We start from the raw sequence: 15,998 nt of genomic DNA, 5'->3' as shown, positions 1-15,998 counted from the left end.
TCAAGCCAGGAGTGACATCCAAACCTTGGAGGAGATTTCCATACTATATTCTAGTAGGTCTTGTCTTTTGATAAGTACCAACACTATCAGGGCACGAAGTTGTCAAGTTAGAGTTGAAACTCAGACCTTGATAACTAGTCCCACTCTATGAATTTTTTCTGTCTCGCCAAAGTCTCGAAATTCCCAATCAATTAGGGACGTGAAATGACCAAAAGGACAAATATCGTAGGCCTAACACCGATGACGTATTTGTCTAAGTAAGTCAAGACACGTCGCCTTGATGTGCACAAAATGCAACATATAAATTACATCAATTGTGGCATAAAACTAACCCTTTTTAGTACTAATGTTGGAAAAAGTGTGTTTTTGTCTTCCTTTTGTGTTTTCAGGATTAAATGAGCTCAAATGAACAAAAGAAGCAAAAATGCAGCTAAATCTAACATAAATACAAGAAAAGGAACAAACGTGGCATGCCCAACCCCCAGACAGCATCTTCCCAAGCAAAAACAAGAGAATAGAAGGCTGAACACGCCCCGTGCTCAATGAGCACGGGGGCGTGCCCAAGTGACAGCAGAAAAGACAAAGTTGTAAAAGCTTCTATCACCCACCACGGGGGCGTGCCCAGCGGACACGGGGCCGTGGTCAACTCTAAGATTCGCAGAATCTAAAGAAATCTTGATAGTACAGATACGCTTCGGCACACGGGGTCGTGCCCAGCGGACACGGGGGCGTGGTCAACTAATGCAGACAAACTTCATTTAATGAAGAAAGAGAAGGAGGATGGACACGGGGCCGTGCCCAATGGACACGGGGCCGTGCCCAATGGACACGGGGCCGTGCCCAATGGACACGGGGCCGTGCCCGAGCTGCTGTTCAGGCTATAAATAGGGGTGCTTGGCTCATTTGCAAACCATCCCTTGGCACACCACCTCTCTCACACTTCACCCACCCACCACCACCATCACAACACCATCATCCACCACCATCATCCATCATCCATCATAGAGTGTGTGAGTCGTCTCGGGATCCAAGATTAATCGTAATAGTTCTTGACAATCAAAGGCCATGTTTGCCTAAGTCTCTTACATCACTTGGTGAAGACAAGTGTCTAGTGTAATACTTTTTATTTTTAATCTTTTCGCACTTTTTATTTGGTTATGTATTAATGACTTTAATAACTAGTTTCTTATGTTGAAGGTGATTCTTCATTATCGTTTTTCCGTGGTGTCTTGGCATTATTTTACTGTCTATATAAAATAAAAGATTTTCACCATTCATATCTCCACGGTCTACATGGAGATATGTTGGCTACCTGGTCGGGGGTTAAGGGAACGGTTTGGTAAGAATCTTGCCTTGTTCAGTGTATAGATCCTGCAAGGACCTGGGTCAAATTTAGTAGGACCTCCTTCAATACCCACCGGTATTGGATGGTGGGGGTCCAAACTCTTTGATCCCCTGATATGTAAGCTACTATTAAAACTTTAACCCGGCTACTTAGGACTGTATCCCTGCTGACTCAAACTACTTAGCCGAGGGTAACGTCACTTTCAAAAGAGGGGCCTACCACATTATGTATTAATAACTTAATTAATTATCTTTCAATAATCCGACCCTTTAGGATTGTATCCTTGCTGACTCAAACTACTGGGTTGAGGGTAACGTCACCTTCAAAAGAGGGGCCTACTACAATAACTAAGATAATTTCGTAAAAAGTGCAAAAGTGCAGAAATAATCAAAGGTTACACTACACACAAGTCGGATCCAAGTGATTCATCTTGTCTATCTGTTTTATTTTTATTTTATTTTTCAGCATTTTAGTTAGTTTTATTTTTCTAGTTTAAAAACCTTTTTCTAACCTTTTTTATTTGATTAGACGTTGAGGATAAACCGGTACTAAAAGCTCTTGTGTCCTTGGACGACCTCGGTATCTTACCAACACTATACTACGCTCACGATGGGTGCACTTGCCCATATGTGTGTTTAGTGTTAGTAAATATCGTGTTTTATAAATTTAAAACTTGGCTAAAAAAGTGTAAAAGGGCTTAAAATATACACCAAAAATATACTACACTTCACGCACATCAAGTTTTTGGCGCCGTTGCCGGGTACACAAGGATTTTAAGAAAGTTAGGAATCAACGACCTAATCATATTTTTTTTTATTTTTCGGTTTTTTTAGGATTTTCTTAATTTTTCAGTTTATGCAGAGCTCAGCACGGGCCGTGCCTGGATGGACACGGGCCGTGCCCAACATTATTACTGGCAGTTTTTATTTTCCGAGTTACAGAGAGTTGAGCACGGAGCCGTGTCGGTGCAGCACGGGGCCGTGTCGAACTCCCCAGTAACAGGGATCCGGAAAACAATCACTGTACCTCCGACCACGGGCCGTGTTCATTTGAACACGGGGCCGTGGTGAAGCTTCTGACCAACGTTCTTTTTGTTTTTATCGCAGGACTTGGAATCCAGGCACCACTTCTGAACTCTTCACGTAGTGTATGAGCTCCAGTTCTAGTAGAGACATAAAAGAACCCCTAGACGAGCCCGAGCTTTCTAAGAAAAAGACTTAAAGCTAAAAACCAAGTGAAAGTTTCGGGGGACCCACTTCCAATGGCGGACCAGCGTACCCTTATGGATTACCTACGACCCACCGTAGGTAATCTCGGCGCCACTATCAATGCACCGAATGTCGAAGCCAACAAGTTCGAACTTCGGCCACATTTGATACAAATGCTTCAAAACTCTGCAACCTTCCATGGGCTTGCGGACGAGGATCCTCATCTACATATTACTAATTTCTTAGAAATATGTGATACCTTTCGGATCAATGGAGCATCAAACGACGCCATCCGCCTTCGAATGTTTCCATTTTCACTAAAAGACCGAGCTAAGGCTTGGCTTAATGCCCTCCCAGTTGGCTCGGTAAACACCTAGGATGAACTAGCCAAAAAGTTTCTATATAAGTATTTCCTTCCTGCTAAAACGACTAAATTAATGACTGAAATTAATACATATTCACAAGAGGATGGGGAGTCCTTATATGAAACTTGGGAAAGGTTCAAGGAGCTACTAAGAGAGTGTCCTCATCACGGTCTTATGGTGTGACAACAAGTATCCACTTTCTAAAATGGGTTGTTGCCACACACAAGACAAACACTTAATTCTAGCTCCGGGGGACTTTTAGGTAATCGTCGCCCAAATGAAATATACAATCAAATTGAGGAAATTGCTCAAACCAATTTTCAGTGGCATACTCCCCGAGGCAATACATCTATTGCCCCGGGCGCCCATAAGGTTGATGAAAGCACTTCTTTACAAGCTCAAATCGAGGCCCTTTCTTCAAAAATCAAAAAGCTAGAAATGGCAAAAACAGCCTCGGTCATGGCTTGTGAAGGGTGTGGTGGGCCACATGAAAATTGGAGTTGTATGAAAGAAGTAGATGATCAAACAGAGTCGGTAAACTACATTGATAATAGACCTAGGCCGTCGGGTCCTCCAACGGGTACCTACAACCAAGGATGGCGTAACCACCCTAACCTTGGTTGGAGGGAACCCATCAATGGTGGTAACTAACAAAATCTAAACCAACGAACAAACTTTCAACAACCAAGAATCGAGTCACAAAATTTCTCTAAACAACAAGGTGGACGAGAAAGGCTTGAAGATACTGTATCTCGCCTCATCTCTGACACCGAAAAGAAAAACTCGGATCGATTTCAACACTTGGAATCGAATTTTAGAAACCAACAAGCTAGTATACAAAACATCGAAAAGCAATTAAATCAAATAACTCAGAATTTCTCCGAGAGACCACAAGGCGCGTTACCAAGTAATACCGAAACCAACCCAAAGGCGCAAGTACATCTCATAACATTGAGAAACCGTACCATGGGTCCCGAAGAGGCTCCATTACCGCCAACTGAAAGAAGCCAATCCACAACTCCACTCACGCCCAGCAAGAGAAGGCTTCTCCACCAATTCAAGAGCCTACTAAGACTCCCCCGGTTCCATACCCCGATCGGTTAATTCGTCAAAAGACCGATGAGCAATTCGCAAAGTTCGAAAAATTACTAAAACAATTGCATGTTAATATTCCATTTATCGAAGTCCTAACTCAAATGCCTAAATATTCAAAATTTATGAGGGACTTCCTCACTCATAAAAGGAAAATTGAATCATTGCAATTAGTTAATTTAAGCGAAGAATGCTCCGCCTTACTACTAAACAAACTCCCGCAAAAGAAGCTTGACCCCGGAAGCTTCACAATTCCTTGCTCAATTGGGGAATCCCCCATTCGTAATGCACTAGCCGATCTCGGGGCAAGCATCAACCTCATGCCCCCATCAATGTTCAACCGACTCGGCTTAGGGAAAACAAGCCCTACAAAAAAAAGCATACAACTCGCCGATAGATCCATCAAATATCCACAAGGTGTCGCTGAAAATCTATTGGTCAAAGTCGGCGAATTTGTCTTTCCGGCCGACTTTGTCATACTAGATATGGAGGAAGATGCCGAAGTACCACTCATCCTAGGGAGGCCATTCCTAGCTACGACCCAAGCAGTGGTAGATATGAATGATGGAACACTAACATTAAGGATTGGGGATGAGGAAATGAAGTTTGGAGTTGGAAAAAGAGTAGAAGACGAAGACCCGGTCAACTACATGAAGGTCATTGACTCAAGTTTAGATGATGCTCTCCGACGGTGTAGCATGGGATGCAAAACATCCCACTTGGGTGACATATGACCAGGCTTTGGGTCGAGCCAAGGACCCTTATAAACGTGGCGCACCACGGAGGCATTCCGCGGAACTATCCTTAGTTTTGTTTAGATTAAATTTTTATGTTTTCTAGTTTAGTTTTAATTTTCAGGAATAAAACACACTCGGGATGGTGAAGGATATCAAGGGAAACTTGCACCAGCACCCCATGCACAAAAACAGGGCCATCCGACAAAATTTTCTTCATTACAGCAAGTTCAGCACGGGGCCATGCCCGCCCAACATGGCCCGTGCCCAACCATCTGCAGAAAATGCCCAGTTCAGGTAACTAGACACGGGGCGTGCTCACTGAACACGCCCCCGTGCCCAGGATTCTGTTTCTTTTTACCAATTTCTGTTACTGACGACCTGAACACGGGGCCGTGCCCGGACACCACAGGGCCGTGTCCAGACGCCCAGTAACATAAATTTTTGCTTTTCACACCTTTTTACACATTCAATAAACCTAAAAACTTATTTTTGGGACACATTGAGGACAATGTGTAATTTAAGTGTGGGGGGATGCTAAAACTTTGAATCTTGCAAGTCCTAGTTACAAGCCTTACACAAAACTCTATTGGAACCGCTAATCACCCCAAATTTTTTTCAAAAACATTTTCATTTTTTTTACTTGTCTAGGTTTAATTTGGGAATTTCAAGTTCTAAAAAGGTTATATTTTTACGAATTTACAACCGATAGCGTCATGATAAAAAGAACCAACATAAGAAAATTATGAAACGGCATGACAAGTTTAGTTAAAATTTGATTATATATACTTGATCACATAAAAACCCATTCCCACAAAAAGTGAGTTTTGAGCCTTTATTGAGCATACAAATATATATCTTTAAACTAAATGCTCATTTTTCGTTTCTTGTGTGAATAGCCGCTTGGTTCTTACGACTCTAGAACTTGCCACGACGATACATTCCCGGTCCTAACCAACTTAAACCCGAGTAAGTAAATGATAGAGGCATTAGGACTAACCCATTTTTATTTCTACACCATTATTTTTCTTTTTTTACCACCTACCCAAAATCCCCCTAGTTAACCCCTTTGAGCCTAAACCTTTTCATTTCTTAACCCAAAACAAACACCCTTTTACCCACCAAAACCCTTTTTCATTTTAAATCCTTTATTTTAGTAACAAAGCTCGGTTTTTCTTATGACTTGTTAAAAAATGATGATTATGATGATGTCACACCCTGGCTTTTGCGGAAGTGTGGGTTTATTTGGTGTGACTTCTTAATACCATAGCAACAATCATAACAATGCTATATGATAAAAACACTAGATGTTCATCCATTCATTAAGTTTAAAAATACCACAACATCATAGTTTGAAAATGTCGACACTTAAAATAAATTACAAACCAAACTTGTCTAATACGTGTTCATGAGACACCACAAAAGACTTTAAATAAAACGAGGTTTAAAGACATGTAACCTGTCCAGGTAAGGGTTACACCTCCTAAACCTACCACCCTGGATGACATCTTTATTCAACGCAGCTTGACACATGCATACTCCGCCAGATCCACTAATTCCCTGAAATACATGTAGTTTGAAAAATCAACAAAAAGTTGAACGAGTTCATGTGTATATGAGTATGTATAAACCTTTGTAAACAGTGCATGTAGGTATGTCCCGGTATGATTGCAAACAAAGAAAAGATCACCAATGGTTTGCAAGGCCACTGATATATGTGACGGTATAGGAAGACTCAAACCTAGCAAAGTTGTACCGGGCTCCTGGCTGGAAGACATAGTTCACCACTATGGGCCGCCCCGGCCTCATGGGTTTCGGCTCGCTACACCCAAATAGATCTATCACTCATGCCCCTCGGTCCTACAACGAGGATTGATGGTCCCCAGTACCTGCCTACACTATCACATGATCTATGGTTCTTTCCTAGGCTAATCATACCAATAGTATTGTAAGTATCCCTTTGTAACATGTATTTCACCCCCGAAGTAAGTAAACAAAACAGTTTAAAGAAGAGGGGGACATGAACTCACTGTAGTGCGTCTCCTGTGCTCGTACTCAAACCTGATCAGCTACACGACGACCTACAACGTACTAATGTCTATTAGACGAACGGGCCGTGCCTTGGCTTAGAGTTTAACGTTTTTGAGTTGCGTTTCTTGTGTCTCCGAATATTATTCCAAGTTATAATTATTAGTTAAAATAATTATTTTACCTTTAAATTATAGTTAATGTTTGGAATAATTGTTAAACAATATTTCGTATTCATACTTCTCAAGTATTTTAACTTCGTATTTCCTTCCCAAGGATGGGGGTATTTATACATGTATATTCGTAGTTTCGAAAAATATATTTTAAGTCCCACTTAAGGGTATATTTAACTTATTTGTCCAAAAACAACTTATTCCAAAATATATACATTTTCCCAAAAATAATATATTTTACTTCTTAAATTCCCAAAATAATATTTTACCAAAAATATATTTGTAGAAGTATTTTCCGGAATATTTCATAAGTTATGTTTTAACGTTCGGTTTCTCGATACAGAGTGTGTAACTTAAATATTCTATTCCTTGATATTTTTGGTATTATTTTGGAGTTGTAATTTCCGTGGTATTTATTAAGTTATATTACTTTACCCTAAAATAATATAACTAGTTCACAAAATATACAAATATTCACACAAGTGTCTTAGTATAAAATATATATTCTAAATATATATTTATCCATTTTTATTTATAAAATCGACCTTCGACACTTTGTATTTTTGTAACAAATCCTATGGCGAAGTTTATTTTGAAAAACAAAGTTAAAAATATATCTGTAAACACTTGTTAGAAAAATATTTTCTAAGTGTTGGAATTTTAGAAAATTTCGCCAGAGTTTCCTTTGTAAACGGAGGTGTCCATGCTTATAAGCATATCATTTTCTTTTCAAAATCTCATTCAACAACCATCAACCAACAATATACAATCTTTACTTAACAATCTTTGTTAAAAACAAACATGAATTTCCAACTCATGAACTTGAAAATTTATAAAAATGTGTAGTAACTTACTAGTGTAATTAGTAAGTCTTGTTACCCTTTAATTCGAGGTTGATTCTTTAAAAACTCCATTTTTAAAGAATATGGATCCTTGCAACTTATGTTCATATTTTCCAAAAATACTTCTTCATGTATTTTTCTTGTTACACATGTGCTTCTTAGCTTTGTTAACCACCAAAAATGACGTATATTTTTGTAAGAACCAAGATTTAGTAAACTTGTATTTTTAACTTGGTTTCTTGGTAAATCATACTTGAAATATTTAGATTTACAAGACTTTAAACTTACTTTGTTCATCATCTTTACAAAAACATTATATTCATTCAAGTTCATGACTCTAGTGAGGATGATCCATAATCTTTAACATGTTCATCCCCTCATCTTGCTAGATTATGTTTTTAATCATGATCTAGCAAGACTAGATGATGATCAACATCATTTTCCCAAACAAACAATAATCAACAAGCATATCAACACTAAAACAACATGATTTCTTCATGTTTTAAGCTTATGTTAAGGTTTCATTCTCTTGTTTCTTAATGTTCTTTAAGTTTATCATCATGAAGCTACTTTAACCACTTTCATATGATGAAAAATGAAGGGATTCAAGTTCTTACCACTAGCACAAGGCTAGGGATGTTCAAGAGAAGAAAAGTGGTGGTTAATAGCAAACGAAGAAGGTCCTTGTACTCCCGAAAGCTCCTAGCTCCCTTGTATGACCTTTATCACCTTTGTATGCTTGTAGAATGGATGAAGATGAGTGAATGATGATGATGGTGGTGGTGTGGCTTGTGTTTGGCCGAACCAAGAGAGAGAGAGGAGAGAATGATGGTGTTGAGTGTTGAATGAGAATGAAAGTTATGAGCTCTTGGTGCATACTTATATCCATGTTCTAGTATTAACTTGTGTGTAATATGTTGCAAAAGTACTTAACATAATCAAATAAACAATTCAAGAAAATCAAGGGTGGGGTGCCACCCTTGTAACCGTAAGGTGAGGGCGTTGTTTAGTTGAGTTTCAACTATGTTGGTTAGTTTATGGTTGTAATGTAAGTGATTTAGTTAAGTGTTTAGATGTTATGTAATAATATAGTGTGTTATGATGTTCGGGGACCATAACTAGCTTAGTAATGCTAAAACAATGCTTCTAGCATTATTTTGGTGTTCCGGGTAGTGTCCGGTTGTTCGGTTTGATAGCGTTCCGTTAAAGTGCTAAGTTATGTCGTATAGTGTCCTTTATGTAAATTTTAGTGACACTTGTAATTCCCGAAACTTAGGAAAGCATACAGGACCATTTTGCCGTATTTTTGCAAGTGACTAGCATGTTTAAATGCTGAATTTTTGTTAATAAGTGCAGAATTCTGCACTTAGAATGGGTTTTAGGCACTTTTCGACACCTAAACTATCACCTAGTGACGCAGTTTTATGGTCCTCACTTCCCTACACTCCATACTAGTGTAGTACCTTGACTCTGGCTCATACTGGGCCCCAATATATTGTCTGTCTATATGCTGGCATTGTCAGCATGTTTTCTGAGTTATCCGCTCACTGTGCTAACTGTGCTTTGTGCATCAAGTTTGTCACTAAAGTTTGCGTGTAATAAATGGAGTAACAGTATGAATGTGATGCATATGTATGTATGATGCAAAAATCATAAAGCAGTTTAATTCTTCAGTTGTAATCAAGCACAGTCATTAAGCACAAATTTAATATTAATTAATTGTACGGATACCTGTAATTGTGAGGGTTGTCACATTCTCCCCCCTGTTAGAAAAATTTTGTCCCGAAATTTTAGTTCTGCTACTAGATGCAGGGGTCTTGGGGAATAAATGTGGGTACTTTTCCTTCATGCGATCCTCACGTTCCCACGTGTATTCTGGGCCATGCCGTGCATTCCATCGAACCTTGACGAGTTTGACACTACTCCGGCGTGTCTTGTTAACTTTCCAATCTGTAACCTTAACGGGTTCTTCAGTAAAGTGGAGTGTGTCGTCGATATGAACTTCGTTGGCAGGAATGACCACTGTCTCTTGAGTTGGACTCTTTTTCAGGTTTGATACATGGAATGTATCATGAACGCCATTCAGTTCAGCAGGTAAGTCCAATTTGTATGCTACAGGCCCAATCCTTTGCAGGATTCTGAATGGGCCAATGTAACGCGGATTCAACTTCCCACGCTTCCCAAAGCATGCCACACCCTTCCAGGGTGAAACCTTCAATAACACCATATCTCCCACCTCAAATTCCAGAGGTTTCCTTCTTAGGTCCGCATAACTCTTTTGTCGATCACGAGCCGCTTTGATGCGCTCTCGGATCTGTGCAATCTTGTCTGTCGTTTCCTGGACCAATTCCGGACCAACTAGTTGTCTATCACCTGCGTCAGCCCAACAAATCGGTGATCGACATTTGCGTCCATGGAGAGCTTCGAACGGTGCGGCTTAGATACTTACATGGTAACTGTTATTGTATGAAAATTCAACCAATGGTAGGTGAGTGTCCCAACTTCCACCTAAATCCATTACGCAAGCTCGCAACATGTCTTCCAACGTTTGAATCGTTCGTTCGCTCTGTCCATCTGTCTGCGGGTGAAAGGCAATACTCAGATTCAGCTGAGAACCAAATGCTTCTTGAAAGGATTGCCAAATCCTTGACATGAAGCGTCCATCTCTATCAGAGATAATTGAGAGAGGCACTCCATGACGTGCAACAATCTCTCTCATGTATAGCTCAGCTAGCTTGCTGGTGTTGTCTTTCTCCTTGATTGCTAAGAAGTGTGCAGATTTCGTTAAATGGTCTACAATTACCCAAATCGTATCATGGCCCTTGGGCTTCCTTGGTAATTTCGTTATGAAGTCCATTGAAATTTCCCATTTCCATTTGGGTATTTCAGGTTGCTGCAGAAGACCTAAAGGCTTCTGGTACTTGGCTTTCACTTTGGCGCAAGTTAAACATCTGCCAACGTATATCGCAACATCGCCATTCATTCTTGGCCACCAATATAAATCCTTTAGGTCTTGGTACATTTTATCCGCTCCTGGATGAATCGAGTACCGAGATTTGTGAGCTTCATCAAAAATAACCTTTCTCAAACCACCAAACAAAGGAACCTAAATTCGTTTCATGAAGCACAAAGTTCCTTCCCCGTTTGGTACCAACTGCTTCTCCATCCCACGGAGATACTCATCCTCAATATTCCTTTCTTTAAGGGCTTCTCTCTGCGCGGCACTAATGCGCAATGAGAGGTCTGTCTGGACAATCATTTCTAAAGCCCTAACCCTTATGGGCTTGATCCTTTCTTTCCGACTTAGGGCATCGACGACCACATTCGCCTTCCCTGGGTGATACTTGATCTCACAATCATAATCATTCAACAGCTCTACCCAGCGTCTTTGCCTCATGTTAAGCTCTTTTTTTATCAAAATTGTGTTGCAGGCTTTTGTGATCAGTGTAGATGGTGCATCGCGTGCCATATAAATAATGTCGCCAGATCTTTAACGCAAATACCACCGCGCCTAATTCCAAATCATGCGTGGTGTAATTTTTCTCGTGGACCTTTAACTGGCGAGAAGCATATGCTATAACCTTCTGCATTAGCACACAGCTTAAACCTTGACGTGAGGCGTCGTAATATACCACGAAGTCGTCCGTGCCTTTGGGCAGCGATAAAATTGGTGCGTCGCAAAGTTTGTTCTTCAACAACTAAAATGCTTCTTCTTGTTTGTCTCCCCAATCAAACTTCTTGTCTTTCTGGGTAAGGGAGGTCAACGATTGAGCGATTTTCGAGAAATCCTCAATGAACCTGCGATAATATCCTGCCAAACCTAGGAACTGCCGAATCTCGGTTGGCGTCTTAGGAGTTTCCCAATTCTTGATTACTTCAATCTTGGTGGGATCCACATGAATTCCATTTCTATTAACCACATGACCAAGAAATTGGACTTCGCGTAACCAGAACTCGCACTTTAAGAACTTAGCGTACAACTTCTCCTTTTTAAGCAGCTCTAAAATAGCCCTTAAATGTTGCTCATGATCTTCTTTCATCTTTGAGTAGATCAAAATGTCGTCAATGAATACAATCACAAACTTATCGAGGTACGGCTTACAAACTCTGTTCATTAAATCCATGAACACTGCTGGCGCATTTGTCAAACCAAACGGCATAACCAGGAACTCGTAATGTCCATATCGAGTCCTAAAAGCAGTCTTGGGAATACTTTCCTCCTGAATTCTTAACTGGTGGTATCCTGATCGTAGATCGATTTTTGAGTAGAAACCTGATCCTTGTAACTGATCGAATAGATCATCAATCCTTGGCAAAGGATATCTATTCTTGATAGTCAACTTGTTCAGCTCCCGGTAGTCGATACACATGTGAAAACTACCATCCTAGTTCTTAACAAATAAAACTGGAGCTCCCCAAGGTGAGAAGCTTGGTCTGATAAATCCTTTGTCTAACAACTCTTGAAGTTGCGTTGATAGCTCTTGCATTTCCGAAGGTGCAAGTCGATAAGGTGCCTTAGCTACAGGCGCGGCGCCTGGAACCAAGTCAATATGAAACTCGACTTGCCTTTGCGGCGACAATCCTGGCAAGTCTTCTGGAAAGACTTCAGGATATTCCTTCACGACTGGAATATCTTCTATTTTCGGCTCAGCGGCTTCTTTATTGACGATGTGTGCAAGGAAGGTAACACATCCCTTCTGCAAACACTTCCGAGCTTTCAGACAGCTAATGATCCTCAGAGGCGTATCGCGCTTCTCTCCGTGTACCACAATCGTTTCTCCATCCGCCATCGGGATGCGAATGGTCTTCTCGTGACATGCAATCTCGGCTTTGTTACTTGACAACCAATCCATCCCTACTACCACATCGAAGCTTCCCAACTCGACTGGCAGTAGATCCAGTGTAAACTCGTGTTCTCCCAGCTCAATTACGTAACCTCTGATAACTTCATTCGTTTCAACTAGCTTTCCATTAGCCAGTTCAATTGAGTACGTAATGTCTAACTTACTAGCAGTTAACCCAAGCATTTTCTTAAATTCTAGCGATACAAAACTATAGTCGGCACCAGTGTCAAATAGTACAGATGCAAAGCGTTGATTAATAGGGAGCGTACCAGTGACAACATTTGGATCCTGGCGTGCTTCCCTTGCACCAATGTTGAACACTCTTCCTTGGGCTTGATTGAGTTTTGGGCATTCATGTTTGAAGTCCCGACGTCTCCGCAGTTAAAACATCCTGGTACTCGATCATTCCCATTACCACCTTGTGCATTGTTTTGGTTGCGATTTCCACTCCCAGCTTGGTTTGCAAAGTTTCCCCGGTTTCCATTTCCGCCACTCCCTCCTTGTGGGCGGTTTCCAACTCCATTACCCCCACGGTTGTTGTTACTAAAACCCCTTTGGCCGCCACGGCCAGTACCAACCCAACAAGTTTCTTTCGACTGGCCCATTCTTCCACAAGATTCACATTTCCCAGATCTGCATCGTCCCTCATGATGCAATTGACAAGCGTTACACTTGGGCAAGGTGCCCATATACCCTTTTCCTTTGGCCTTGGTCGGTGCGCTTGTCTCACCCTTCTTGTTCGAACTGCTAGTACCTTGCTTAAAGTTGGAGAACTTCCGTTTATTCACACCAGATGACTCCACATGAGTCTCCTTCTTTTTCTGATCAGCATTTGAAAACTTGTTTAGCCTGATGGCTTTTTCAGTTAGTGACACGATCAGATCGATGGCTTCAGTAATTGTTTCCAGTTTTGACGATGTAACCATGCTCATAATCTGATGTGCCAACCCTCAGATGAAACACTCCACGCGTTTGAATTCAGGCGTAACCATGTATGGTACCACATGGGACAGATAATGAAACCTCTGAACGTACTCGGCGATCTTCGGGCCATCCATTTTAAGATTCCAAAACTCAGTTTCCAGCTTCTGTATCTCGGCCCTGGAGCAATACTTTCTACGCATGAGCTCTTTCAGCTCGGTCCAAGTCATAGCATAAGCTGCTGCCTCCCCTAGGGTTTGGACTTGGAGATTCCACCATGAGAGTGCTCCATCAGTAAACAATCCGGAAATGTAGGTAACTTGCTGTTCCGGTGTGCATTTGCTCATTCGTAGCACTGAGTCGGTCTTCTCTATCCAGCGAACGTAAGCCACAGCACCTCCGGTGCCGTCAAAGTTAAGCGGTTTACAATCTAGAAATTGTTTATAGGTGCAGCCTGTCCAAGCAATGTTATTCATAGAAAACGTTAGCAATTGCACACGAAATGTCCAAATGTAGTGTAATGTGCCTCAAGTGACTTAAGCATTACCATTTGGTGGGTTGTTGTTTCTTGAGGTATTCCCGCTGGTCTCAGCGCGGGAGGCCTCGTAATCAGCTATGGCTTAAGAAATTCTTGCTTGCAATTCTGCCTCAGTAGTGGGCAGACGGTTTTCCTTTCTTGGAGGCATCTTCTATAAGAAAGATCATATTGGTCAGGTCTTAGTAAGTATAAGTAAGTAATATGCGTACATGATAACATCCATCAACACAATAACACATAACATCCCATGTCATAATCATAAACAAATAAATCAACAATGCATGTAATGAGAATACTGCGATTGAGCTATCATATAATCAAGACCACAAATACAGTGTTTACAAGTTTTACAAATGTATCATACATCCAAAAGAGACTAAGGGCCACATCGCCCTAGTCTGAATCGTCTAACCATATACAACAACCAAAAATCAGATATCAAAAGTCATAATGTCAAAATGTGGTCTTCAAGATGCTGTGCAGTCAGGCTCAATCGCTGTCTTCTCATCAAAAGTAGTGCTACCTGCAACAGACCAAAAATATCCTCAAGCTGATTAGGGAGGAGGAGGGAAGAAAATCAAACGGCGCAAACGCACCCAATCCTCCTCGAGTGCGTGGATAACGCGCAGCAGGTAAGCAATCTGCTGCTCCGGAGTGAGGAAGCGGACATCAGAATCCGGGGGTAGTGGAAGAGGAGCTAGTGGTGTAGTAAAAGGGGACTGGCAATGACAAGGGGGAGGACGCGGAGTCCTCTCCAGTTCCTGGACTCGTCGGCTCAACGCTTCCTGCTGTAACTGCAGGGATATAAGTACGTCATTTGTGGTATATCCAACATGGTAAGGATGATATGGGTCGGACAAAGGCATGACATTGGGCGAAGACCACATGAATGGCTCGCCCAAGGGTGCTGACGAAGGAAAAGCAGCGTGTGAAGCAGGTGCAAAAGAGGGCATAAAAAGAAAAGCTACTGTCGTAGATGGCACGTGATCGTGGTGCTGTGTAGAAGGTCCTTCCCCGGGACGGGGAGGATAAATGTCCTGGAGAAATGTAATGGGTAAATCCGTGCGGTGGACATCAGATATGTGCAGGTGTAACTGGGGAACATCGAGAGGTGCAAAAACAGGTGCGACAGGGGGTGTAACTGGTACAACAAAAGAAGGATAATCGTCGTCCTCAATCCACCCATTACGGGTGTCAGCATATCTAGGATCGACATGTGTGGCAAATGGTGCACGGTCAACAAACGCTGGCATAGGATCAGGCAGAGGTGCATCAGCAACAGGAATATCAGAAACCAGTGGTACAATGACTGGTGCATCGACAGCGGGTGGTGCCATGACTGGTATATCAACGTGATCAGGCTCTGGTAAAGGATTAGGCAAAAGTGCAACAGTTGGAACATCAATAGGGTCATGAGCAAGAACAGGCTCTAGAGCTATCTCGAGTGCTGGATCAGCTGGAGCTGGCTCAGGCGGTACAAACTCGACCTCAGGATCTAGGTCGGCGTCATGGGGAATGATGGGCGCAACAGACATCGCCATGTCTGAATCAGAGTCGGAGGAGTAGTGTTGCATGCCCCGGTCGTGAAGAGTAGCGGATGCCACAGACTCAAACGAGCCTGGACCAGACGAATCAAAAGGAGCCGCTATGTCAGGAAGCTCGATGTCAGGGATAACAGGGTCAGCAACAGGAATATCAGCAGGTGGTACAACATTATCCATTAGGGCCCCACCATCCTGGTCACCCTCCGGGGGACCCTCAATGAACAAATCGATGTCGTCATCAGCTAACTCGACAAGCAGCAGATCCTCGACAGGAACTGCATCGAGGGGGAGTGGAGCAGGGATCTGAATAAGAGGTAGATCCCCGTCGAAAGGACCATCAGCTAAAGGTACATCATCCCCAAAG

The 15,998-nt window shown here is 41.8% G+C and overlaps 1 non-coding gene across 1 annotated transcript; it reads right to left on the bottom strand.

The window, feature by feature from the left end:
• Nucleotides 1-2,984: 2,984 nt before the first annotated feature.
• Nucleotides 2,985-3,091, bottom strand: LOC118483428. Its single transcript, XR_004870716.1, has one exon. It is a non-coding gene; the product is annotated as a small nucleolar RNA R71 (small nucleolar RNA).
• Between the last annotated feature and the right edge of the window lie 12,907 nt (nucleotides 3,092-15,998).

The sequence above is a fragment of the Helianthus annuus genome, chromosome 10 (assembly GCF_002127325.2).
Source record: "Helianthus annuus cultivar XRQ/B chromosome 10, HanXRQr2.0-SUNRISE, whole genome shotgun sequence".
Lineage (NCBI taxonomy): Eukaryota > Viridiplantae > Streptophyta > Magnoliopsida > Asterales > Asteraceae > Helianthus > Helianthus annuus.
This window is presented reverse-complemented; position numbering and strand designations above follow the sequence as displayed.